Source organism: Capricornis sumatraensis, chromosome 1, assembly GCF_032405125.1.
Source record: "Capricornis sumatraensis isolate serow.1 chromosome 1, serow.2, whole genome shotgun sequence".
NCBI classification, from domain to species: domain Eukaryota; kingdom Metazoa; phylum Chordata; class Mammalia; order Artiodactyla; family Bovidae; genus Capricornis; species Capricornis sumatraensis.
Genome location: NC_091069.1, coordinates 124,331,456 through 124,348,963, shown reverse-complemented (window position 1 = coordinate 124,348,963; position 17,508 = coordinate 124,331,456). Strand labels below are relative to the sequence as shown.

General features: G+C 36.3%; 1 pseudogene; it reads right to left on the bottom strand.

Moving 5' to 3' along the window:
• Positions 1-243: 243 nt before the first annotated feature.
• LOC138075888 (craniofacial development protein 2-like) overlaps positions 244-17,508 on the bottom strand; it is a 147,795-nt pseudogene continuing 130,530 nt past the window's right edge.

Here is a 17,508-nt window from a genome sequence, read left to right as displayed (position 1 = left end):
GTTTTGCTGCTAAAGGAGGGCTGAGCCTTAGCTGAAAAACATTTGTGGTGTGAAGGAAGAAAACATAGCAAATCTTTCCTCGCTTAGGGAAACTCACTGACAAGACGAAGAGGGGAAAGAGACTGGTGAGCCAGTCCCCATTTATCCTTCCAAAGTAGATTAAATGACCCTGCAGTCTGGAACAAAAGGACACAAAGTAATGGAATAAGATGCTAGTGGGCATCTCTACATGGAAGCAGACATTCAACAGAGCAGAGCATCCACTGCATCAATGTCAAGCCAAAAGTTTACACCATACTGCATGTCCCGTTGCAAATTATGTCCAGTCACACTGACCAAGATGTCAATTGAAAAGCTGTTCGGAAAGATCAAAGGACATTATAAAAACACTGCAATAGTAAACACTGCTAGCCACATAGGGATGCCACAGATTTTATTATAAACCTCCTCTCATACATTTTTATGGAAATAGTTAAGTCCAAACATTAAACTCTTTGGCAAGTGAGTGTCCAATATTTTTTAAAAACCCCATGATATCAAAGATAAAAATCTAATCCCTGCCCTGATTATTCAAAAGTAATAAAATGAAAAGTCCAAATGTATCCCTCCTCTGTTCAGTCTCCACTGGAGTGTGATGGAAGGGCACTAGTTTCTTGAATAGCTGTGTGTCTTCCACAAGTTTGGGAGTAGTTCTTTTGAGGCCTCAAGATTGAAAGTATCTCATGGTTCTCATTCTGCAGAATATAGACAGCAAAATTAGATGAAAAAGGTTATCAAAGCCTTAGCTATATGCACACCAAATTTAGAAAACAAGGTAATGCTAGTGGTAAAGAAATCACCTACCAATGCAGGAGACAGAAGAGACACAGGTTCGATCCATGGGTCAGGAAGACCCCCAGAGGAGAAAATGGCAACCCACTCCAGTATTCTTGCTGGGAAATCCTATGGACTTGGGATCCTGGCAGGCTACAGTCCATGGAGTTGCAAAGAGTCAGACAGGACTGAAGCATCTTAGCCCACACATAACTAGGATTTAAAGCAGTTATTTGTGCTCACCCCTTAAAAAACAAAACAAACAAACAAATCTGTTTCTAAAGTCAGTAAAATTGACCCTTGAACAACTTAGAAGTTCAAGTCACTGACTCCCCTTCAGTTAAAAATCAACCCTCCATAGCCACATTTCCACATCCTTGAATTCACTGAACCAAGGATCTGTTGTATTGCAGTAATTACTATTCAAAGAAATCCCTATAAGTGGACCTGTGCAGGTCAAACCCATGTTGTTCAAAGGCCACATGTACTTCTTGTTGTGAAAGACCAAAGCAGAGGCTGAATTTTATCTAAGGAAAGATAGCTAATGCAGAAATGACTGGTGTTTAGCTTGCCATGAGGCCAGTCTATGCCAGATGACTAGAGTTCACTTTCTTAACCGAAACTCAATTTCCCATAAAAAGTCACCTTATTCAACAATATTATTACTATGGTCTGCAGGGAACACATGTCATATCTTGTCATTCTGTCTTTTCTCTCAAAGTGGCATTTGCCACACTTCTGTTTTCTGCAAAATTTCAAAATGTATGGGATAAACAACTCCACTAAGAGGTCTTTTTATAGGAGATCTTGTTTTCCTTCCAGCATGCCTTTCATTTCTTATTCCCTTTGAGCCCATATTGATGACCATCTCATACAAGTGATTTCAGATGATACCTCAGATGATCCCACCATAATGGCCACCTGATGCAAACAGCTGACTCATTGCAAAAGACTTTGATGCTGGGAAAGTTTGAGGACGGGACAAGAAAGGGTAACAGAGGATGAGATGGTTGGATGGCATCATTGCCTCAATGGACATGAGTTTAGGCAAACTCCAGGAGATAGTGAAGGACAAGGAAGCCTGGCGTGCTGCAGTTCATAGGATCACAAAGAGTCAGAGACAGCTGAGCAAATGAAAAACATTACTGCTTTGGCAGTGGACTCTTCTCCTATCTGTTTTGATCTAGAGCTTTAAGTTCTGGGATGCAGTGGCTGCTTTTTGTTGTAGGGTAGATTAGCATCTGTAAAAACTGCTTCTGAGGAAAGGTTTTTCTCTTTCCCCACCATTTGTTACAGTGGCAGAATTAGCTGCAGAAATTTCTTGGCCTGGAGCTCCCACTGATGATTTAAAAGCTAACAATCTAAGGTGAACTGATCACTTTGCTCTGTGCTTGTCAAGATTGCATCTTTATTCAGCTGCTGGATAAAACAAATATTCTGAGTAAAATATCCTGCTGCCTCTTTTCACCAGTAGTGGTATATTCCTCTAACAGTTTATTTTCCTCTTTCAGGAAAGATCAGCTAAGTTTATATCCCATTAATGTATTTTATCATTTGATCAATTTTTTTCTCTAATGATTATATTTTCAAGCATAGTTATTTAAATTCTGAAAATTTGCTATTCAACCTGAATTCCTTATTTTCCTTACATTTCTACTTCTTATAGTCACATTATGATTTTTTCTAACTCATTTCTGTATGGATCTTTGGGGCTAAAATAGAATTCACTGCTCAAACAAGTCTCCACCACTGCTTTCCTGGGTTAGATAATTTGATCCAAGAGATAATCCAATCAATATTCAGTACAGAACTGCAGCTACCATATTCTTTTTTTTTATGATCTCCACCCCACCCTCAACCATCTCCTTTTTGCCTGAGACACAGAATTTCATGGCTTAGAAATGCTGACAAATTCTCAAGCATAGATTCTAAATTCCCCAAATTTCCCAAGCGTGCACTTTCAAAGTAGAGGATTATATTGTGTCCCCATCCCTGAGAATTGTGTCACTTTTGAACTTGCCATTTACTAAATATTTTCCAATTATTGAACATATAGATAAATTTAAAGTCTCCCAGTAATTTATTCTTCAAGGTAGGAAAATCAACCTGAAATGTAACATGATATAGTTGAACATAATTAAAATTTAATTAAAGTTCTTTCTAGGATACCCCAGGGGTTTCCCTGGTAGCACAGCTGCTAAAGAATCTACCTGGGTTCGATCCCCAGGTTGAGAAGATCCCCTGGAGGAGGGCATTGCCTGGAGAATCCCCATGGACACAACAGCCTAGTGGGCTACAGTCCATGGGATTGAAAAAGTCAGATGCTGCTAAGCACAGCACAGCGCAGGATACTCATGTGATAAATAAAGATAGGGACATCAAAAATAAAGGCAATGAGAAACAAAGTAATTAACTCTATGACTTATATGTTTATTCACGAAAGTAAATATAGTTGTATTTTGCTTTGTACAAAAATGTGAAAATGTTGGTTACTCAGTTGTGTGCAACTCTGTAGCCTGCCAGGCTCCTCTGTCCATGGAATTCTCCAGGTAAGAATACTGGAGTGGGTTGCCATTCCCTTCTCCTGGAAATCTTCCAGATCCAGGGACTGAACCCATGTCTCCAGCATTGGAGGCAGATTCTTTACCATCTGAACCACCATGGAAGCCCATTCCAAATGTAAAAATTGTATAACTGTACAAAAAAATTACAGTTATACAAAATTATTACCTATGGAAATATGGTTTTAGGGATTTTTCCTCTATTTCAGCCATTCTTATGCTTGATAGAACATGATCATTTTTGAGATCTATCTTGCCTCTAAAATCTTAAACTCAAATGTGGCACTCTGGATCCAAGCTCTTCCATGGTTTTTCATCCTTTATCAGTAGTTAATTAGTCTTCTGAAATCTTTTCATTTTTTTAATCTCCTCATATTTGACCTATGATCCATAATTTCAAGTATTTTTTTTAGAAATCCTTTTGTGGACAGCAACTTTGACCTAATGTCATTCTCCCACACTGCTTTAACTCCAGCCACAAAGAGTTCTAACTGCCCAGTGTTTCTACTCCTCATCTAGCCTCCCAGACACTACTGGAAGACGACAAACATAGACAAATAAAATCACACAACTGCATATAAATGTAGCAACAAAAGTTCATGTTCTATTGGGGTGGAAGGAGGCTCAAAAGGATGAGTATATAGGTATACACATAGCTTATTAGTTTTGCTTTACATCAGATGGCAACCCACTCCAGTATTCTTCCCTGGAGAATTCCATGGACAGAAGAGCCTGGCAAGACTATAGTCCATTGGTTCTTGAAGAGTCGACAAAACTGAGTGACTAACACAAACACATAGAAACTATCACAACATTGTAAGGCAGCTAAACTCCAATTAAATAAATTTAAAAAAATTGTGTTCTCTAACCATTTATGCCAAAGTATAGCCAGTATTACTATGAATCCCCAGTAACTTCCTTGCTTTTTCTTGTAACTATTTCACTCTTTTAATATTCTGTCAGTCATCTGCTTCCATCACTATCATGGACAAAGCAACTCAACCTTTCCATACATTTCTCTCCATCTATGTGTTCTCTCCTTTGATTTTTGAATTTAGCTCCTTGTGTATTATCTCAGGGAAAAGCCTAGGCATTCTTTTCTTTGTCTGCCTGTTGCCAAAACTGCCAGCTCACCAGCTTTGTTTTCAGTAATCTCTCTTTTCCTATCTGTGACAGAAAAGAAAGTGTCTCTGAACCTCTCAAAGCCTGACTCGTCTATGTGTGATCTGGATCCCTGAATATCTTTCTATAGCTTTCATTACTGAACTTACCTTTCTGTTTTACAATATCGATTTATCCTTCTCCACTGGATCACTCTCATAAGACCACAGAACTAATCTATTAGTTCCTGTCTTAAAAACAACAACAAAAAATGCTCCTTTTCTAGTCCTAACTTTTCATGTTTTTATTTTCTTCATTTATCTGCCCATTTCTATGCTACCTGTTATAGAAACACCATAAAATAGTCATTTATAATCCTTGCCTCTGCTTCTCCCTTACCTCCACTTTGAACTTATTCCAATCTATTATTGCAACCAGGACTGGGCTGCATGATTTGCAGGTGCCAGGGGAAAATGAAAGTGCAGGGTCTATTAAAAATAAAATCTACAAAAAAGATTAAGAAACTCTTTAAAAATGTGATTTTATTTATAAAATACTTTTTTCTACTTATTTATTTTTAATATAAATTTATTTATTTTAATTGGAGGTTAATTACTTTACAATATTGTATTGGTTTTACCATACATCAACATGAATCCGCCACAGGTATACACATGTTCCCCATCCTGAACCCCCCTCCCTCCACCCTCCCCTTACCATCCCTCTGGATTGTCCCAGTGCAAATAGTGATACATGAGTAGCAATATAAACTTTCTAATTGAAAGATAGCAATTTGTTTTATAATTTTATATGAGAAATAATAACACTTTTAATATGTTATCTTGACTGATCATAAGATTTTTATGGCTTACTCTTCTGCAAATTCATTTATCTGATCATCAACATTTATCCATTCAGCATTTTGCTTTCAACTGATATAATTCAAAGTGACATCAGTTGTTTTGGCAAATAGGAGACTGCAAACAATATTTGATAAATATTTATTTTGAGAAGAATCTTCCTGCTGATGTAACTGTTACTAAAGCTGTTTAGAGCATTTTATACATGGTGACAGCAGTCAAACAAATTGAAATATACATTTTAGTATATCAAAAGCTGATGATTCTGGTGAAACACTTTTCTAAAAGAATTCATTTATTATACATACCAGTTTCATGTCAGTCTGAATTTAATGTTTGATGTAAATTTATACGATGGCATTTTAATTTTTCCTCTGACATTTCCTGTAACCTGTGGAGGTTGCATAAAAAAAAAAAAAATGACTTACTAACATGATTACAATTCAGAATCCAGTTAACATATCTTATTACTATATCTTCAGCCACAAAGAAAACAAGTTTAACACTCTCTTATTCGTTAGTTATTTGTTCATCTAAAGCAACTTATGAAAATAGAATTCTTTTCTATTTAACGATGAACTTTAAACTTAATTTAGGAGATTAGGATCGACATATACACTATTGTATATAAAACCGTTAACTAATGAGAACCTATTGTATAGCACAGGGAACTCTACCCAATGCTCTGTGGTGATTTAAATGGCAAGGAAATCCCAATGGAAAGGATATTTTATATATGGATATGTAAAATATATATGTATATATATATATATGACTCACTTTGTTTTACATTAGAAAATAATACAACATTGTAAAATGCCTATACTCCAATAATCTATGTTTTAAAGTTTCAATCTCTAGACGTGTCAGTTTAGCTCAGTTCAGTCACTCGGTCATGTCTGACTCTTTGCAATCCCATGGACTGAAGCAAGTCAGGGTTCCCTGCCCATTAAAAACTCCCAGGGTTTACCCAAACTCACGTCCATTGAGTCGGTGATGCCATCCATCTCATCCTCTGTCATCCCCTTCTCTTTCTGCCCTCAATCTTTCCCAGCATCAGGGTCTTTTGCAATGAGTCAGCTCTTCACATTAAGTGGGCAAAGCATTGGCATTTCAGCTTCAGTATCAGTCCTTCCAGCGAATATTCAGGACTGATTTCTTATAGGATGGACTGGTTGGATAGCCTTGTGATCCAAGGGGTTCCCAAGAGTTTTCTCCAACACTGCAGTTCAAAAGCATCAATTCATCCATTCTCAGCTTTTTTTTTTTTTTATAGTTCAACTCTCAAATCCATCCATGACTACTGGAAAAACCATAGCTTTGACTAAACAGACCTTTATTGGCAAAGTAATTAAGATCTGCCTTTTAATATGCTGTCTAGGTATGTCATAACTTTCCTTTCAAGGAGCACGTGTCTTTTAATTTCTTGACTACAGTTACCATCTGCAGTGATTTTGGAGCCCCAAAAAATAGTCTGCCACTGTTTCCATTGCTTTCCCATCTATTTGCCATGAAGTGATGGGACTGGATGCATTGACTTTAGTTTTCTGAATCTTGTGCTTTAAGCCAACTATTTCACTCTCCTCTTTCACTTTCATCACTAGGCTCTTTAGTTCTTTTCCTCTTTCTGCCATAAGTGTGGTGTGATCCGCATATCTGAGGTTATTGATATTTCTCCCACAAACTTCATTCCAGCTTGTGCTTCATACAGTCCAGCGTTTCTCATGATGTACTCTGCATATAAGTTAAATAAGCAGGGTTACTATATATAGTCTTCATGTACTCCTTTTCCTATTTGGAACCAGTCTGTTGTTCCATGTTCAGTTCTAACTATTGCTTTTTGACCAGCATACAGGTTTCTCAGGAGGCAGGTCAGGTGGTCTGATGTTCCCATCTCTTTGAGAATTTTCAACAGTTTATTGTGATCCACACAGTCAAATGTTTTGGTATAGATAATAAAGCAGAAGTAGGAAAAAAAAAAAAAATCTGAGACTCTTTTGCTTTTCTGATGCCTCAACAGATGTTGGCAATTTGATCTCTGGTTCCTCTGCCTTTTATAAATTCAGCTTCAGCATATTCAAGTTCATAGTTCATATACTGTTGAAGCCTGGCTTGGAGAATTTTCAGCATTACTTTGTTAGTATGTGAGATAAGTGCAATTGTGTGGCAGTTTGACCATTCTTTGGTATTGCCTTTCTTTGGGATTGGAATAAAATGGATTTTTCCAGTTCCATGGTCACTGCTGAGTTTTCCATTGCTGGCATATTGAGTACAGCACTTTCAGAGCATCATCTTCAAAGATTTGAAATAACTCAACAGGAATTCCATCACCTCCACTAACTTTGTTCATAGTGATGCTTCCTAAGGCCCACTTGACTTCACATTCCAGGATGTCTGGCTCTAGGTGAGTGATCACAGCACTATGCTCATCTGGGTCATGAAGATCTTTTTGTATGGTTCTTCTGTCTATTCTTGCCACCTCTTCTTAATATCTTCTGCTTCTGTTAAGTCCATACCATTTCTGTACTTTATTGTGCCCATCTTTGCATGAAATATTCTCTTGGTATCTCTAATTTTCTTGAAAAGATCTCTAGTCTTTCCCATTCTATTGTTTTCCTCTATTTCTTTGCATTGATCACTGAGGAAGTCTTGCTTATCTCTCCTCACTATTCTTTGGAAATTTGCATTCAGTTGGGGGTATCTTTCCTTTTCTCCTTTGCCTTTCACTTCTCTTCTTTTCATATCTATTTGTAAGCCCTCCTCAGACAACCATTTTTCATTTTTGTATTTAAGTTTCTTTGGCTTGGTCTTGATCTCTGCCTCCTGTACAATGCCAGGAACTTCCATCCATAGTTCTTCAGGCACTGTGTCTATTAGATCTAATCCCTGGAATATATTTCTCACTTCCACTGTATAATTGAATGGCATTTGATTTAGGTCATACCTGAATGGTTTAGTGGCTTTCCCTAATTTCTTCAATTTAAGTCTGAATTTGGCAATAAGGAGTTCATGATCTGAGCCACAGTCAGCTCCTGGTCATGTTTTTTCCTGACTGTATAGAACTTCTCCCTCTTTGGCTGCAAGGAATATTATCAATCTAATATCTGGTAATGTCCATGTGTAGAGTCTTCTCCTGTGTTGTTGGAAGAGGGGTTTTGCTATGATCAGTGCATTCTCTTGAAAACTCTCTTAGTGTTTGCCCTGCTTCATTCTGTACTCCAAGGCCAAATTTGCCTTTTACTCCAGGTATTTCTTGACTTCCTACTTTTTCATTCCAGTCCACTGTAATGAAAAGGATGTCTTTTTTTAGGTATTAGTTCTAGAAGGTTTTGTAGGTCTTCATAGAACCGTTCAACTTCAACTTCTTCAACTTTATTGGTGAGAGCATAGACTTGAATTACTGTGATATTAAATGGTTTGCCTTGGAAATGAACAAAGATCATTCTATCATTTTTTGAGATTCACCCAAGTACTGCATTTCAGGCATTTTTGTTGACTATGAGGCAATGCCAAAGAATGCTTGAACTACTGCACAATTGCACTCATCTCACATGCTAGTAAAGTAATGCTCAAAATTCTCTAAGCCAGGCTTCAGCAATACGTGAACCATGAACTTCCAGATGTTCAAGCTGGTTTTAGAAAACACAGAGGAACCAGAGATCAAATTGCCAACATCTGCTGGATCATGGTAAAAGCAAGAGAGTTCCAGAAAAACATCTATTTCTGCTTTATTGACTATGCCAAATCCTTTGACTGTGTGGATCACAATAAACTATTGAAAATTCTGAAAGAAATGGGAATACCAGCCCACCCGACCTGCCTCTTCAGAAACCTATATGCAGGTCAGCATGCAACAGTTAGAACTGGACAAGGAACAATACTGGTTCCAAATAGGAAAAAGAGTATATCAAGTCTGTATAATGTCACCCCGCTTATTTAACTTACATGCAGAGTACATCATGAGAAACGCTGGGCTGAAAGAAGCACAAGCTGGAATCATGATTGCTGGGAGCAATATCAATAATCTCAGATATGCAAATGACATCACCCTTATGGCAGAAAGTGAAGAGGAACTAAGAAGCCTCTTGGTGAAAGTGAAAGAGGAGAGTGAAAAAGTTGACTTAAAGCTCAACATTCAGAAAACTAAGAGTATGTCATCTGGTCCCGTCACTTTTCGCAAATAGAAGGGGAAAAAGTGGAAACAATGTCAGACTTTATTTAGGGGGCTCCAAAATCACTGCAGATGGTGACTGCAGCCATGAAATTGAAAGACGCTTACTCCTTGGAAATAAAGTTATGACCAACCTAGATAGCATGTTCAAAAGCAGAGACATTACTTTGCCAACAAATGTCCATCTAGTCAAGGCTATGGTTTTTCCAGTGGTCATGTATGGATATGAAAGTTGGACTTTCAAGAAAGCCAAGTGCCAAAGCACTGATGCTTTTGAACTGTGGTGTTGGAGAAGATTCTTGAGAGTCCCTTGGACTGCACAGAGATCCAACCTGTCCATTCTAAAGGAGATCGGTCCTGGGTGTTCTTTGGAAGGACTAATGCTAAAGGTGAAACTCCAATACTTTTTCCACCTCATGAGAAGATTTGACTCCTTGTAAAAGACTCTGGTGCTGGGAGGGATTGGGGCAGGAAGAGAAGGAGACAACAGAGGATGAGATTGCTTGGATGGCATCACCGACTCAATGGACAAAGAGTCTGGGTGAACTCCGGGAGTTGGTGATGGACAAGGAAGCCTGGTGTGCTGCAGTTCATGGGGTCGCAAAGAGCTGGACACGACTGAGCGACTGAACTGAACTGAACTGAGGATATTAACAGAAGTCTTCTTCTTCTTTTTTTTTTTTTTTTTGAGTGATTTCATTGTCTTTGACACTTTTAGGGAAATTTTTTTTGTTGTTTGCTTAATTGACTTTAGAAATAGAATATCCAAATGATGAAGTCATTAGCTTTGGAAATAAGATATGTGGGTTCAGATTTTAACTTTGATGCTTCATACTTGTATTTGAGCACTACACAAGTCATTTTAATGTTTCTGTACCTTGGTTTCCTCATATGCAGAGATTGATGCTTCATAGTGTTACTGTCTTTTATGCCTATAAATGCATTTAGATACAGAGTATCTTGAAAAATTTAAGTACCCAATAAGTTTTATATACATACATACATACATATATATATATATAGTGTATACCATAGTACATATAGTGTACAAAAGAATATAGATACTCTATAAACTTTTGTTGATTAAATGCATATGAGAAACCCTTAAAAGAAAATGACTTGTGTGTTTATCGTATCATTCCACTTAGGTATAACAACATTAAATGGCTTATTGGCATAGTTAAACCTCTGGCAAAATAGTCAAGAGTTAAACAGATATAACAGAAATGTTACAGAACAATTAGGATTTTTCATTTGACTCTGGGCTGTAGAAACCAAAATGTGGAGGTACTGATGCTCAATGACAGGAAAATATCATTAGCCAGCAAAAGAAAGTATCTATCCCCTGGGGAGGTGTTTGTTGAACATGACTTTTTGTAGTGAATTCTCGATTACCATATTTTTTTCCTCTCTCCTAGACTATTTTCTTGTCATATCTTTGCACAACGGGAAATCTCAAGTAACTTCAAACAGCTTTGAATTTTTAAAAGGTGTGTAGTCAATATTACATTCAAATTTAATTTTTATTATATGAAAACATATGGCTTGCCACCTATGGCATCAATGTATACTTATTATAATTATACTAGTGTCAAATAAGAGGATTGATATCAGCTATATATAATCATAATAATAAAAAATTAAAAAAAAGACTTCAAATATATTGTTGTAAAAGAATGACTAATGAAAGATTATTTACAGCCTTCAAATAGGACAGCTTATTCCTACCCAAGCAGTTCTCACACTGTTTTGAGTAAACAAGACTTTGCCAATTCCATGGTAAAACCTACCATAGCTTTGTCTGGTTTTCTATGATATGGCATCACTGACTCAATGGCCATGAGTTTGAGCAAACTCTGAAAGATAGTGAAGGACAGGAAAGCCTAACTTACTGTAGTATATGAAGTCACAAAGAGTCAGACAAAACTTAGTGACTGAACAACAGCAACAACAATATTTCCACAGTAATGGAGCACTTTTCTAATTACTGAGCAGAAGTGTGTGTGGCTATACTGATGCCTGGGATTGGAGTTGACATATCACCACTCCTATCATCTGTAGGTTGAAGTAAGTGAGGAAGCCAGTAAAGATTTAAAAGGCAAGGAAAAAAAAAAAAAAAACAAACAAACATTTTAAAAGGAGTTGCTTTATAATCATATTTAAAAAATCATCTGTATAAGGAATAGTTAAAAACAATGGAGATATTTGCAATCAATCTATCTTATCAGACAATATTAGCCTAGATACAACAATGGAAGATTCAAGTTGAATATTCACTTATATTTGAGGAGCTGAATCAGACAAGTCAAATGCCTCATGATGTTTCAGTTCAGCATTTGGACAAATTGGACATTTTCTGTACCTCTATATTTAATAAGTACTCACATGTTGTTTATAATTCTTTCAGTTAGAAGGAAGCTTTTTGGAGGGAAAAATTAAAATTTCAAAGTTAATTTAAATCTATATGTTAATAGTATCAAAAAGCATTAAGAAATGTATACATTAAAATTAAATATTTTTAACGTGCATTTATATATATCTTAGTGTGACTGGCTTTACAAATCTTCCTCAGCTTATAATGAGATTGTTATTACTGTTGTTAACTTGTCTGACTATTTGTAACCCCATAGACTGCACCACACCAGGTTCCTCAGTCCTCCACTATCTCCAAGAGTTTGTTCAAATTCATGTCCATTGAGGCAGTGATGCTTTCTAACAATTTCATCCTCTGTTGCCCCCTTCTCTCTTTGCTTTCAATCTTTTCCAGCATCAGGTTCTTTTCCAATGAGTTCACTCTTCACATTAGGTAGCCAAAATATTGGAGCTGTAGCTTCAGCATCAGTCCTTCCAATGAACATTCAGGGTTGATTTCCTTTAGGACTAACTAGTTTGACCTCCTTGTAGTCCAAGAGATTCTTAAAGAGTCTTCCCCAGCACTTCAATTCAAAAGAATCAATTCTTCTGCACTCATTCTTCTTTATGATCCAGCTCTCACATCCATACATGATATTAGAACTCCATAAATCCATCTTAAGTTGAAAATACAGACGCTAAAAATGCACTTAATACTCCTAACCTACCAAACATCCTAGCTTAGCCTACTTTAAACTTGTTCAGCACATTTACAATAGTCAATCATTGGGCAAAATTATCTAACAAAACCTACTGTATACAAAGTATTGAATATCCCATGGGGTTTATTGATGGTGTGCCGATAGCAAAATAGAAAATGGTTGTTAGTGTATTATTGGTTGTTTATCCTGGCAAACATATAACTTACTAGGTACCAGCTACTGTTGCCCAGAACCAGGAGAGAGTATCATACAGTATATTGCTAGCTTAGGAAAACAGTAAAAATTTAAAATTTGAAGTATGGTTTCTAATGAATTGGTATTGCTTTCACACTAGTGAAAAGTCCAAAAATAGTAAGTCAAATTATTGTAATTCAAGAACCAGTTTTTTCTTATCAAGCTATTCATTTTTTTCTACATGTTTTTCAAGATGAAATTAAATGTTAGTACATTAAAAAGTTATTCTTTAACGTTCACATATTTCAATCATTAAGTAGAAATTTGTGTAAGAATCAAGATTTATTTTTATATAATCAGTCTATGAGTAGTGAAAGGTCTGTGGCCTTTCTTGCACCCTTACTATATAAACATTTTTGTTTAACCTTGACTTAAATGGATACTAAGTCTAATCTCTTTAAATTTTAAGATTTCGTGTCATGGCCTTAATAGTTTCTCAAAATAGTACTCCTTGTAAAGTGTAAGCAGAATTTCTATGTACCAACGTGTATGTATCAATCTATGGGCTTCCGCAGTGGCTCAGTGGTAAAGAATCCACCTGCAGTTCAGGAGACATGGATTTGATCCTTGGGTCAGGAAGATTCCCTGAATGAGGAAATGGCCACATACTTCAGTATTCTTGCCTGGAGAATCCCATGAACAGAGGAGCCTAGTGGGCTACAGTCCATGGGATTGCAGAGTCAGACATGACTGAGTGACTGAACATGCACACACATAGACTCTACAGTAGTATATCTGGAAATACACATTATTAAGAAAAGACTGTAGCATATAGTCTTGTTTGGACCTCATCATATAGGACACTTTTCCTTTATTATTAATAAATCTATATTTTTTTCATATGGCCCAATTTATTGATGAATAAGTGAAATACATGAAAAAACTCACTATATCTTTTCCTGTATTCAGTTGGTGATGCAGGGTTGTATTTTTGCTATTAACTGTGAAGTTCTATGTGTTTTCCATTGGGAAGAGTGCTGGGAGACTCATCCTGGCTAAATCTCTCTTGTGTGAAAAATATAGACACAGGAAAAAAAAAAAAAGCTAAAAATAGGATAAAGAAAGAAAAAACCCTGAATTCAATAGAAATGCAGTAGCAGCTTCTTCTTACCTTACCTGTGTATCCTCCAATTTGACAGTGGTCCAATAAGCCTATCAGAACACTTGGCCCATTTCCAGCACAACCATCATCCTCAAGGGCATAGACTCCAAGAATCATACACTCTGTAAATTCCAGATGTATGTTGCCAAAATCAGGGCTCCTTTGGGGTTGCATAGAAAAAAAATATTCAAAATGGAATGACTTTAAATGGGGATGTCTTTCATTCACTGTAAAAACTGCACTATACTGTATTTTCTCTTAAAATCACAAGCATTTGAAGTCAGAAAATGTTTTAATAAATTCCATGTCCCAACATACATGTCCCATAATTTGAAAAATAAATTTTCAGTGAACATTTGCTAAATGAAGGAATATATATGTGAGAATCTGTGAGCGTGCTGTCACTTCAGTCGTGTATGACTCTTTTAGGATCCCATGGACTGTAGTCTGCCAGGCAGGCTTCACTGTCCATGGGATTCTCCAGGAAAGAACATTGGAGTGGGTTTCCATGCCCTTCTCCAGGGGATCTTCCTGAATCAGGGATCTAGCTAGCATCTCTTACATCTCTGCATTGGCAAGTCGATTCTTTACCACTAGCACCACCTGGGAAGCCCATGTGAAAGCTAATATCCCATAAATTGAAATTTGTGTGCTATTCTATGTGAAAATTTGTTAACCTCCCTGACAAATGCAGGCAAAGAAAAATAGTTAACAAATTAACATTAAACTTTAAAAAAATTCCCCTACGAACCTGCTCTCCAGGTAGAAATATTCTCTCCTTTACAAAGAACTCAATATTCTCAGTTCTTAGCCTCTTGCTAGTAATAATTTACTGCACTTATATATTCACAAGTCTGATTTCATCTTTTGGGCCATGAGTTCCTTGAGAACAGGAATTTCTTTGACTTCTACCACAACTTCTGAGTATATAGTAGATGCTTAATAAACCTGGATGAACAGGAAGTTGGAACTTTAAGGCCACTTAAATTGCTCTTGCCTAAACTCTTTTTTTTTTTTTTTTTTTTTTTAATGTACTCAAACCTGGGAGAGTCTCTGATTTAAAAAAATCTTTGGTCCCTGGGTTTTAAATTAGCAGCTCAGACTTCTATATTTTGGAACTTTTGTAGATTTTTGAGCAAAATCGTATCTTATTTAGGTATGTGGTCCATATACCTTAAGCCAGTTAGTTGCATAGGGGCCTGGTCCCCAAACTAAGACACAGACATATTCAATCAACTGTTTTACTTCTTTGGTCATTTGTCATTGGATCAAAACTGAAAATTAATAACACATCTGATGAACATACATTTTATGTATCCTTGAATCTTGCAAAGTTTCATAATTCTTCTGACAACCCACTCATGGATGAGAAAAGTGTTAATAATCTGACACCATAAATGGCAAACCACTCCAGTATTCTTGCCTGGAGGATCCCATGGACAGAGGAGCCTGGCAGGCTACAGTCCTTAGGGTTACAAGACTCGGACACAACTTAGTGACTAAACCACCACCATAAAACATTCATCTGCCATGTAATGGTGTCATTTTTACAATATCATTGAAAATCACTTCTATTCTGGTTAGAGATCTCCCCGTTGGGATTTCTCATTTTAGAAACAATTATTTATTTTCCTTTCCCAAAAAAGTTTCCACTTTTTCAAATTCCTCTTTTTTCTTTTATATATAAAAAATATATCATATATATTTAATTTTCCAGATTAAATCTAAGAGTGTGAGTTTTTAGCTTGAGACTGCTTCTTAAGAATAAAATTCCCAGAATTTTGCATTCAGCTTTGCCCTGTGCTACATAAGAGATTAGATACTTGCTGAGCACAGCAGTTGAAATACATTATATCTGATAGATCTTCATTCCTAGGACCTAGTCCTATTTTAAAAGAAATTGAAAGTGCTCTGGAGCTCCTAAGAATGGACACTTAGATTCATACTTGTGATCCCTGGGTTTTTGGTCAATTATTCTATTTCCCTGTAGAATATTTCTATCATTTATACTTTCTGTCAGTGAATCCTTTGAGTCAATCTTCTTTATATTAATACTGAACATATTCCTTGAAATGAATACAGAGTCAGGGAAGAATTAAAGTTATAATAAATTAAGGACGATATTAACTGAATAATTCGAAAATTCGGAAAGTGATGCTAAGAACTGAATTAAATCTTGATTGATACATAAAAGAAGAACACAAATACAAGAAAAACAACACACACACACACACACAAACTTCTATTCCTTGACGAAAGAAGCAAACTCTGGTTTTTACTGTCACTAGAGAAATATGAAGACATTTTGTGTATACTGAAAAAAAGTGGTTTACTTACAGTCATGGAACATTTTTTCCATAGAGCTTATAAAATTTTCCTCACGGCTACCATTAATACAAAATTTGATAAAATCTTGAAGAGTTCTTTGGGGATTCATTATTGGATAGAAAGGAGCAAATGCATAGTTTCCAAATGTTCATACCAAGTTTCTTTATGAGAGATGTAATATAATTTCAAATCTCTTTCACAAGAACAGTGTTCTCAGAAAATGTTTTATTTGAAACCCAATGAATCAAAGTGAAGTTACTTGAAAAGTAGCTGTTATCTAATAATCTCTTGTCAAAAGCTCAGATTGAAAGTTTTCTTGTGCAGAAATGAAAAGTATGCCAATTATTGTTATCTATTTTTTAACTCAAGAAAATTACTCTCTGTTTAATAAGAAGGATTCTACAATTAAAAGATTTTGTAATAGAGAATGAATTATTAAAGGCACATATAAGTTGTGGGAAAAGGAAGAAAATGAAATATTATAAATATTTGGCACAATTCCTTTATCATTCTCATTATAAAAGAAGTTTCTAATGGGAACACTGAAACCCAGGAGCAATACAAATCTAGCTATTCTTTTCTAAGAAGCAAGATACTTTTTATAAGTGCCATCAAAACAAGTTATGCCAGAAGGAGCGGCTACTTAAAAAAGTGTTACTGAAGATAAAAGTTTCAGATAATTATGGAAATTCCGAAGGAAAAATTAAGGACTGAGTACTAAGGGCTAAAATGACACTGACAACAGAAACAAATTCAAGGCCATAAGTAAGGAACAAATTGGGTTTCTTGAGATTGTAACTCCTTAAAGCTTTCACTTTTACATTAGTGCAAATACACACACACACACACACACACACACATACACACACACACACACACACACACATACATATATATGCATTTATTTATTTCCAGAGTAGAAAATGGCAACCCACTCCACTGTTCATGCCTAGAAAATTCCATGAGCAGAGAAGTCTGGCAGACTTCAGTCCATGGGGTTGCTAAGAGTAAGACTCAACTGATTGGAAACACACACACACACACACACACACACACACACACACACGTATATTTACATTGATATATATATATATATCAGTCAGTTCAGTTCAGCATCTCAGGCATGTCCAACTCTTTGTGACCCCGTGGGCCTCAGCACATGAGGCTTCCCTGTCCATCACAAACTCCCAGAGTTTACTCAAACTCATGTCCATTGAGTCAGTGATGCCATCCAACCATCTCATCCTCTGTCGTTCCCTTCTCC